This window comes from Herpailurus yagouaroundi, unplaced genomic scaffold (assembly GCF_014898765.1).
Source record: "Herpailurus yagouaroundi ecotype Mexico unplaced genomic scaffold, PumYag 164, whole genome shotgun sequence".
In the NCBI taxonomy this organism is placed as follows: Eukaryota; Metazoa; Chordata; class Mammalia; order Carnivora; family Felidae; genus Herpailurus; species Herpailurus yagouaroundi.
In genome coordinates this window covers 46558366-46566573 of record NW_024412405.1, presented here as the reverse complement: position 1 = coordinate 46566573, position 8208 = coordinate 46558366, and the positions used below count along the sequence as shown (strand labels likewise).

The following is an 8208-nucleotide window of genomic DNA, read 5'->3' as shown; positions in this document are numbered from 1 at the left end:
GGAACGGCAAGATCATGACCTAGGCCAAAGTCGACTGAGCCACCTAGGCCCCCTTTGTATTGCCTATTCCTAAATGACATAGAGTAAGTTTGTATTTCTTTCTTTCATGTAATAAACTTGGCGACGTATATAGTTTTGTGATGTCAACTTACCCTATAACTGCCAGTAGAATCACACTTTGCACTGTGAAAGTCTGGGACAAGCTTGGCTTTAACATCTTTTTTTTTTTTTTAATTTTTTTTTTAACGTTTATTTATTTTTTGGGACAGAGAGAGACAGAGCATGAACGGGGGAGGGGCAGAGAGAGAGGGAGACACAGAATCAGAAACAGGCTCCAGGCTCTGAGCCATCAGCCCAGAGCCCGACGCGGGGCTCGAACTCCCGGACCGCGAGATCGTGACCTGGCTGAATTCGGACGCTTAACCGACTGCACCACCCAGGCGCCCCAATAACATCTTTTATAGAATATGAAATCGTGGAATTCTGTGCTTTTCAAGGAAATGCACTATTACCATTGAAGACACATGATGGTGTCCCAGGCATTATGTAAGCCTAAAGCACAAACATGGCACTGCTCATCTTTCCTAAATGTTAATATTACATACAATTTTTTTTTTTGAAAAAGGAAGCACTCTGTTCTTAATATTAAAACAGTCACACATATGTTAAAACTCAGGATAGAAAAACTTCATGAAATTTTATGATGAAATAAGAAAAGTAATTTGAAGATTCATATGTGTGCCAAATAATCTATCCTACATTCTTTAAATTCACTGGAGATATTATTCCCTTTCCATTGTCGTTAATGATATTCTGTTAAGTATACTTAAGAATTACATAGAGAAATTCTGTATTCCAGTTACCAGATTTGTTTCTTTTACTTTCCACGTCTTCATTACAATTTTTGGAATTGCATTTCTCAGAGTTTATAATATCACTGTCAGTCTTCTTGTACCACCAACCTGGTTAAGCTAAGGAAAAGTCTGGGCAAAAGGGTTGAGAGGATTAGTAAACCAAGCAAGGCAGAGCTACATCAGAATTGAGGATTTTTCATATTACATTGGCTAATTGAAGGTATTGGTGATTTTGGAGGTATACAAAATTTCCCTAACTCTACATCTATATCCATGTGTGCACATATCTTCATTCACATACATTTTCAAACCCAACTGGGATACGATCTAATACTTATTAGGTGCTTACTCTGTATCTGGCATTCTTCTGAGAATACATTTATTCATTTATTTACTCCAGCATATGTACAAATTTGTCCTCTATTTATCTTAAATATATTTTTAGCATTTCATCTGTCATGAAATACTCCTTTGTATTATTGTTTTAGTCGCATAGTATTCCATGTATTGGAATATTTTTAACAGTTTCTCTGTCCTTGCATTTTTAGGTTCTTTCCAGCTTTTAATTGTTATAAATATCATTCAGTATTTATAATATTAGCATCATATATAAATATCGCTGCCCACCTCTGCCTTTTTCCTTAATGAAAATTATTAGAAGTGAATTACTGAGTCAATATATGTGATTATTTTTAATGCTAATGATGTGCTTTTTCTTCAAGGAAATAGTACCAATTTACACCTGAAAATATTTTATTGGACTTATTTTTTTCTAGACCCTTAGTAACAGTATTCTAGCCCTTTACACATCTTTGCTTATTTCAAAATCTAATATACTCGAGATACTGGGTTAAGTTCTCATAAGAGGCAACCAGCTCTTCTTAAGCCGAGAAGAGTAAGTCTGATATATCACATAGGCACACAACTCCGGATATGGCTGAAGGGAGTGGGGCTGTGAGGCAAGCTCAACACAAGTTGTATTAATCAGATTTTCTATTAGTAAGTGAAACTGAGACATGAAAACTGGGTGACTTACCTGGAAAATCTAAGCCAGATACCATTACAGCCCAAGAATTAATGTTACCATTGTATGAAAGTCATAATTAGCCATGTGCAGTAAGGTGAGTGGAGAAGTGGATCTTCAGAAAACAATGAAGTACATATACTTAGAGAAAGAGCAAAAGAGAATGTGAGGTTCCAGCAGGATAAAGAAAGACAAAGGGAGTGACAGATTGATATTTTACTACTTACCGGATCCTGGATATTCTTCCTAATAATGGGTTCCCTGAAATTATTCTGTATCCTTTATTTTTTATTTTTTGCTTGCCACAAGTGTACCTACCATCGATCACTATACCACACTATTATAATATCATTGACTATATTCCCCATGCTGTACCTTTTTATTCTCATGACTTATTCATTCCATAACTGGAGGCCTGTATCTCCTACTTCCCATCACCCATTTTGACCACCCCCCACCCCAATCCCCCTTGACAACAACCAGTTTGTTCTCTGTATTTACAGGTTTGGTTCTACTTTTGTTTGTTTATCATTTGTTTTGTTTTTAGATCCCATATATGATTGAAATCATATGGTATTTTTCTTTCTCAGTCTGAATTATTTCACATAGCATAATACTCTCTAGGTCCATCCATGTTGTCTCAAATGGCACAATCTCATCCTTTTTTATGGCTGCATAATATTCTGGTGTGTGTGTGTGTGTGTGTGTGTGTGTGTGTGTGTGTGTGTGTATGTATCACATCTTCCTTATCTATTTGTCTATCAGTGGACACTTAGGTTGCTTCCATATCTTGGCTACTGTAAATAATTATTCAATAAATATGCAAAAAGTAATTATGTACCTAACTATGCATATATCTTTTCAAATTAGTGTTTCTGTTTTCTTTCAGCAAATATCCAGTCATAGAATTGATGGATCATATGGTATATGTATTTTGACTTTTTAGGGAACCTCTGTACTATTTTCCACAGTACCTGTACTGATTTCAATTCCCACCAACAGTGTGTGAGGGGTCCTTTTACTCCACATTCTCGCAAACTCTTATTTCCTCTCTTTTTGATTTTAGCCATTCTAGCGAGTGTGAGGTGATATCTCATCATGGCTTTGATTTGCATTTTCCTGATGATTAATAATGTTGGGCATCTTTGCATGTGTCTGTTGGCCATTTATACATCTTTAGAAAAATGTCTATTGAGGTTCTTTGTCCATTTTTAAAATCAAATTGTTTATTTTTTGGTGTTGAGTTGTAACTTCTTTATATATTTTGGATATTAACCCCTTGTCAGATATATCATTTGCAAATATCTTCTCCCATGCAGTAGGTTGCCTTTTGTTTTGTTGACAGTTTCCCTTGTGCAAAAGTTTTTTTGTTGTTTTGTTTTGTTTTGTTTTGTTTTTTATTGTGATGTAGTCCCAATAGTTGCCTTTTGCTTTTATTTTCCTTACCCAGGAGACATATTTTAAAAATGTTTCAATGGCTGATATCAAGGAAATTACTGTCTGTATTCTCTTCTCAGATTTTTGTGGTTTCAGGTTTCACATTTGGGTCTTTAACCCATTTTGAATTTAGCTTTGTATGTGGTATAAGAAAGTGGACCAGTTTCATTCTTTTGAACATAGCAGTTCAGTTTTCCCAGGACCATTTGTTGAAGAGACTGTCTTATCCTCATTGTATATTCTTGCCTCCATTATCATAGATTAATTGACCCTATAAGTGTGGGTTTATTTCTGGGCTCTCTTTTCTGTTTCACTGATTTATGTACCATACTTTGTTGATTACAACAGCATTGTAATATATCTTGAAATCTGGCATTGTGATACCTCCATCTTTCTTTCTCTTTCTCAAAATTGCTTTGGCTGTCTGGAGTCTTTCATTGTTCCGTTGTAGTATTTGTTCTAGCTCTGAAAAATACTATTGGTCTTTTTATAGAGATTGCATTAAATCTGTAGATTGCTTTGGGTAGTATGGACACTTTAACAATATTAATTCTTCCAATCAACGAACATGGAATTTCTTTCCATTTGTGCCATCTTCACTTTCTTTCACCAGCATTTTCTAGTTTGCATAGTGTAGGTCTTTCATCTCTTTGAGTAAGCTTATTCCAAGGTATTTTATTCTTTCTGGTACAATAGTAAATGGAATCGTTTTCTTAATTTCTCTTTCTGCTACTTTGTTATTAGTGTATAGAAATGCTACTATTGTATTAATTTTATATACTACAATTTAACTGAATTAATTTATTCTAATAGTTTTTGGTGGAGTCTTCAAGGTTTTCTATGTACACTATCATGTCATCTGAAAATAGTGGTAGTTCATTGTTTTCCTTACCAATATGGATGCCTTTTCTTTATTATTCTTGCCTGATTCCTAAGGCAGGGACATCCAGTGCTATGTTGAATACAAGTGACAGGAATGGACATTCTTTCTTTTTTTTTTTTTTCAATATATGAAGTTTATTGTCAAATTGGTTTCCATACAACACCCAGTGCTCATCCCAAAAGGTGCCGTCCTCAATACCCATCACCCACCCTCCCCTCCCTCCCACCCCCCATCAATCCTCAGTTTGTTCTCAGTTTTTAACAGTCTCTTATGCTTTGGCTCTCTCCCACTCTAACCTCTTTTTTTCCTTCCCCTCCCCCATGGGTTTCTGTTAAGTTTCTCAGGATCCACAAAGGAGTCAAAACATATGGTATCTGTCTTTCTCTGTATGGCTTATTTCACTTAGCATAACACTCTCCAGTTCTATCCACATTGCTACAAAGGGCCATATTTCATTCCTTCTCATTGCAACGTAGTACTCCATTGTGTATATAAACCACAATTTCTTTATCCATTCATCCGTTGATGGACATTTAGGCTCTTTCCATAATTTGGCTATTGTTGAGAGTGCTGCTATGAACATTGGGGTACAAGTGCCCCTATGCATCAGTACTCCTGTGTCCCTTGGGTAAATTCCTAGCAGTGCCATTGCTGGGTCATAGGGTAGGTCTATTTTTAATTTTCTGAGGAATCTCCACACTGTTTTTCAGAGTGGCTGCACCAATTTGCATTACCACCAACAGTGCAAGAGGGTTCCCGTTTCTCCACATCCTCTCCAGCATCTGTAGTCTCCTGATTTGTTCATTTTGGCCACTCTGACTGGCGTGAGGTGATATCTGAGTGTGGTTTTGATTTGTATTTCCCTGGTGAGGAGCGATGTTGAGCATCTTTTCATGTGCCTGTTGGCCATCCGGATGTCTTCTTTAGAGAAGTGTCTATTCATGTTTTCTGCCCATTTCTTCACTGGGTTATTTGCTTTTCGGGTATGGAGTTTGGTGAGCTCTTTATAAATTTTGGATACTAGCCCTTTGTCTGATATGTCATTTGCAAATATCTTTTCCCAAGAATGGACATTCTTGTCTTGTTCCTGATCTAGGAGGGAAAGTTTTCGGTTTTTCAACATTGAATATGATGTCAGCTTTGGATGGTTCAGAAGTGGCCTTTACTTATTTATAAAATTTTTTTTAATGTTTATTTATTTTTGAGAGAGACAGAGACAGAATGTGAGTGGGTTAGGGGCAGAGAGAGAGGGAGACACAGAAGCAGAAGCAGGCTCCAGGCTCTGAGCTGTCAGCACAGAGCCCGACGTGGGGCTCGAACTCACAAGCTGTGAGATAGTGACCTGAGCCGAAGTCGGACGCTCAACCGACTGAGCCACCCAGGCTCCCCCAGAAGTGGCCTTTATTATGTTGAGGTATGTTCCCTCTAAATCCACTTTGTTGAGAGTTTTTATGTGAATGGATGTTGAATCTTCTTGAATGCTTTTTCTGCATTCATTGAGATGATCATATGATTTTTATCCTTTGTTTTGTTGTTGTGATGTATCATATTGATGATTTGCAAATGTTGAACCATCTTTGCATCCCTAGAATAAATCTTACTTGATCATGATAAACGATCCCCTTAATGTATTATTGAATGTGAGTTGCTAATATTTTGTTTAGTATTTTTGTATCTATATTCATCAAGGATGTTGACCAGTAATTTTATTTTTTCTGTGGTGTCTTTGTCTGGTTTGGGTATTGGGGTAAGGCTGGCCTTAAAGAATGTATTTGGCAGTTTTCCTTTCTCTTCTGTTTTTTTTTTTTTTTGAATACTTTCAGTAGAATAGGTATTAGTTTATCTTTACATGTTTGATAGCATTCACCTGTAAATTTGTCTGATCCTGGACTTATGTTTTTGGTAGTTTTGATTACTGATTTAGTTTCATTCTTAGTAATCAGTCTGTTCAGATTTTCTATTTCTTCCTAGTTTAGTTTTAGGAGTTATCTGTTTCTAGGAATTTATCTATTTTTTCTATATTGTCTAATTTGTTGACATATAACTTTTTTTGTAGTATTCTCATAATTCTTTGTATTTCTGTGGTGCCAGTTGTTACTTCTCTTTCATTTCTGATTTTATTTATTTTAGTTTGTTCTTTCTTTCTTTCTTTCTTTCTTTCTTTCTTTCTCTCTTTCTCTCTCTCTTTCTTTCTTTCTTTTTCCTTGATGGTCTCGCTAAGGATTTATCAATTTTATATTTTCAAAGAACAAGCTCTTGGGGCACCTGGGTGGCTCAGTTGGTCGAGCATCCAACTCTTGATTTCGACTCAAGTCACGATCCTAGGGTTATGGGATTCAGCCCTGTGTCAAGCTTCATGCTGAGCATGGAGCCTGCTTGAGATATTCTCTCTCTCTCTCTCTCTCTCTCTCTCTCTCTCTCCTTCTCCCCCTCCCACCCTCCCTCCCTCTCCCTCTGCCCCTTTCTCCTGCTCATGCTTACTTTCTCTCTAAAATTAGAAAAAGAAAAAGAACAAGCTTTGGTTTCATTGTTTTTTTCTATTTTTTTTTAAAGCTCCATGTCATGTATTTCTGCTCTGATATTTATTATTTCCTTCCTTCTACTCACCTTAGGTTTTGTTTGTTCTTCTTTTTGTAGTTCCTTAGGTATAAGATCAAATTGTTTATTTGAGCTTTTTCCTACTTCTTGGGGTAGGCCTGTGTCACTGTATCCTTTTTGGTTGGGCCTATGAACAACCTGTTTTTTAACATTTGCCATAGTGATATTCTTTAAGACATATTAACAGAGAAAGTAAGGAGGCAATCAAACATTATTTGGCCCTAAATCTCTAATCAATATTTTCAGCCATCATCTTACTTATGTGGGATAATACAACCTTTTCTGAGCAATCTAGGATTTCCTAGGCTCTAGATGAATATATAAGAGTTGCTGTGACCTCCATTCCAGAGTAACAGAAGGATCTAGCTAGCATCCCTTGTGGGAAAAGTGATATTGCTGAAATATTATGGATGGACTGTTAGAGAAAGAGGTCAGGGCTATGCTGTTTGGATATCTTTGAAAGATACCTTTTTGAAAGAAAGGACTATGATGAGGAGGCATGGTGATCTCTCCTGAGCATGAAGCTGGCTTCAACTTGCTTCCACAATTGCCTCTTGCCATTGATGATCATTCTTTTCCTCCTTTGGGGAAGTAAGAGGGAGATGATACAGTCTGAGTGGTTTCTGTTGAAAAAAAGACAGAATGGAAAGATGAGCTACCTAATATTAATTAGGAAATTGCCATGGTAACAGAAATAGAAGTGTGGGTTGTCTTGAGCCTATCAGTGGGTCAGTTTCTGGAGATAACAATGATGATAAAATGTTTTGGAGACATTCAGGTTTTGTTGATCATTGCAAAAAACATAGGATGTCCAGGAGCCTAGGTTCTGTTTTTTTGTTCTGTATATTTGTATACATTTTAGTAAGTCCGTTAACTTTCTTATAAATTATTTTCTTCCTTTAGTTAGGATAAAAATATCTGATCTCCCTATCTCACAAATTCATTTATTGGAAAAAGAAAATAAAGGATCTAAAAATGTTCTAAAAACTTAAAGCATTATTGTCAATGATATACTGTATAAGGGAGAGACCATGTTGTTAAAATTTGGCCACTGTTACTAGATGGTCACATTAACACTGAAGTTCACAGTAAGTCCTACGCATTTCATTCCGAAAAGGTTAGGAGAATACTGATGAGTGCTTATTGTTGAGCTTGGAAGTTAATAACACACTAAAACCTACTATTAATACTCTAAAAACTGCAAAAATGTATACTTGGCAATAGGTTTTGGCCAGTTGACACTCAGTTATTTTCAGCTGGCTGAACATGGCTAAATTTTTAATTTTGTATTTTTTATATTAAAAACCTTTTTGAACGTTTTAATCAAGATCATAGTTAGTCTTTTATTTCAGCTAGTCTAATTAGCTAATGGAGCATGCTCTAGCAGGTAGGCTGAAATGATCAGATAACAT

The 8208-nt window shown here is 36.1% G+C and overlaps 1 pseudogene; it reads left to right on the top strand.

Annotated features, from left to right (window-relative positions):
• Positions 1-7221: 7221 nt before the first annotated feature.
• On the top strand, positions 7222-7417 carry LOC121037981 (uncharacterized; annotated as a pseudogene).
• Positions 7418-8208: the final 791 nt, after the last annotated feature.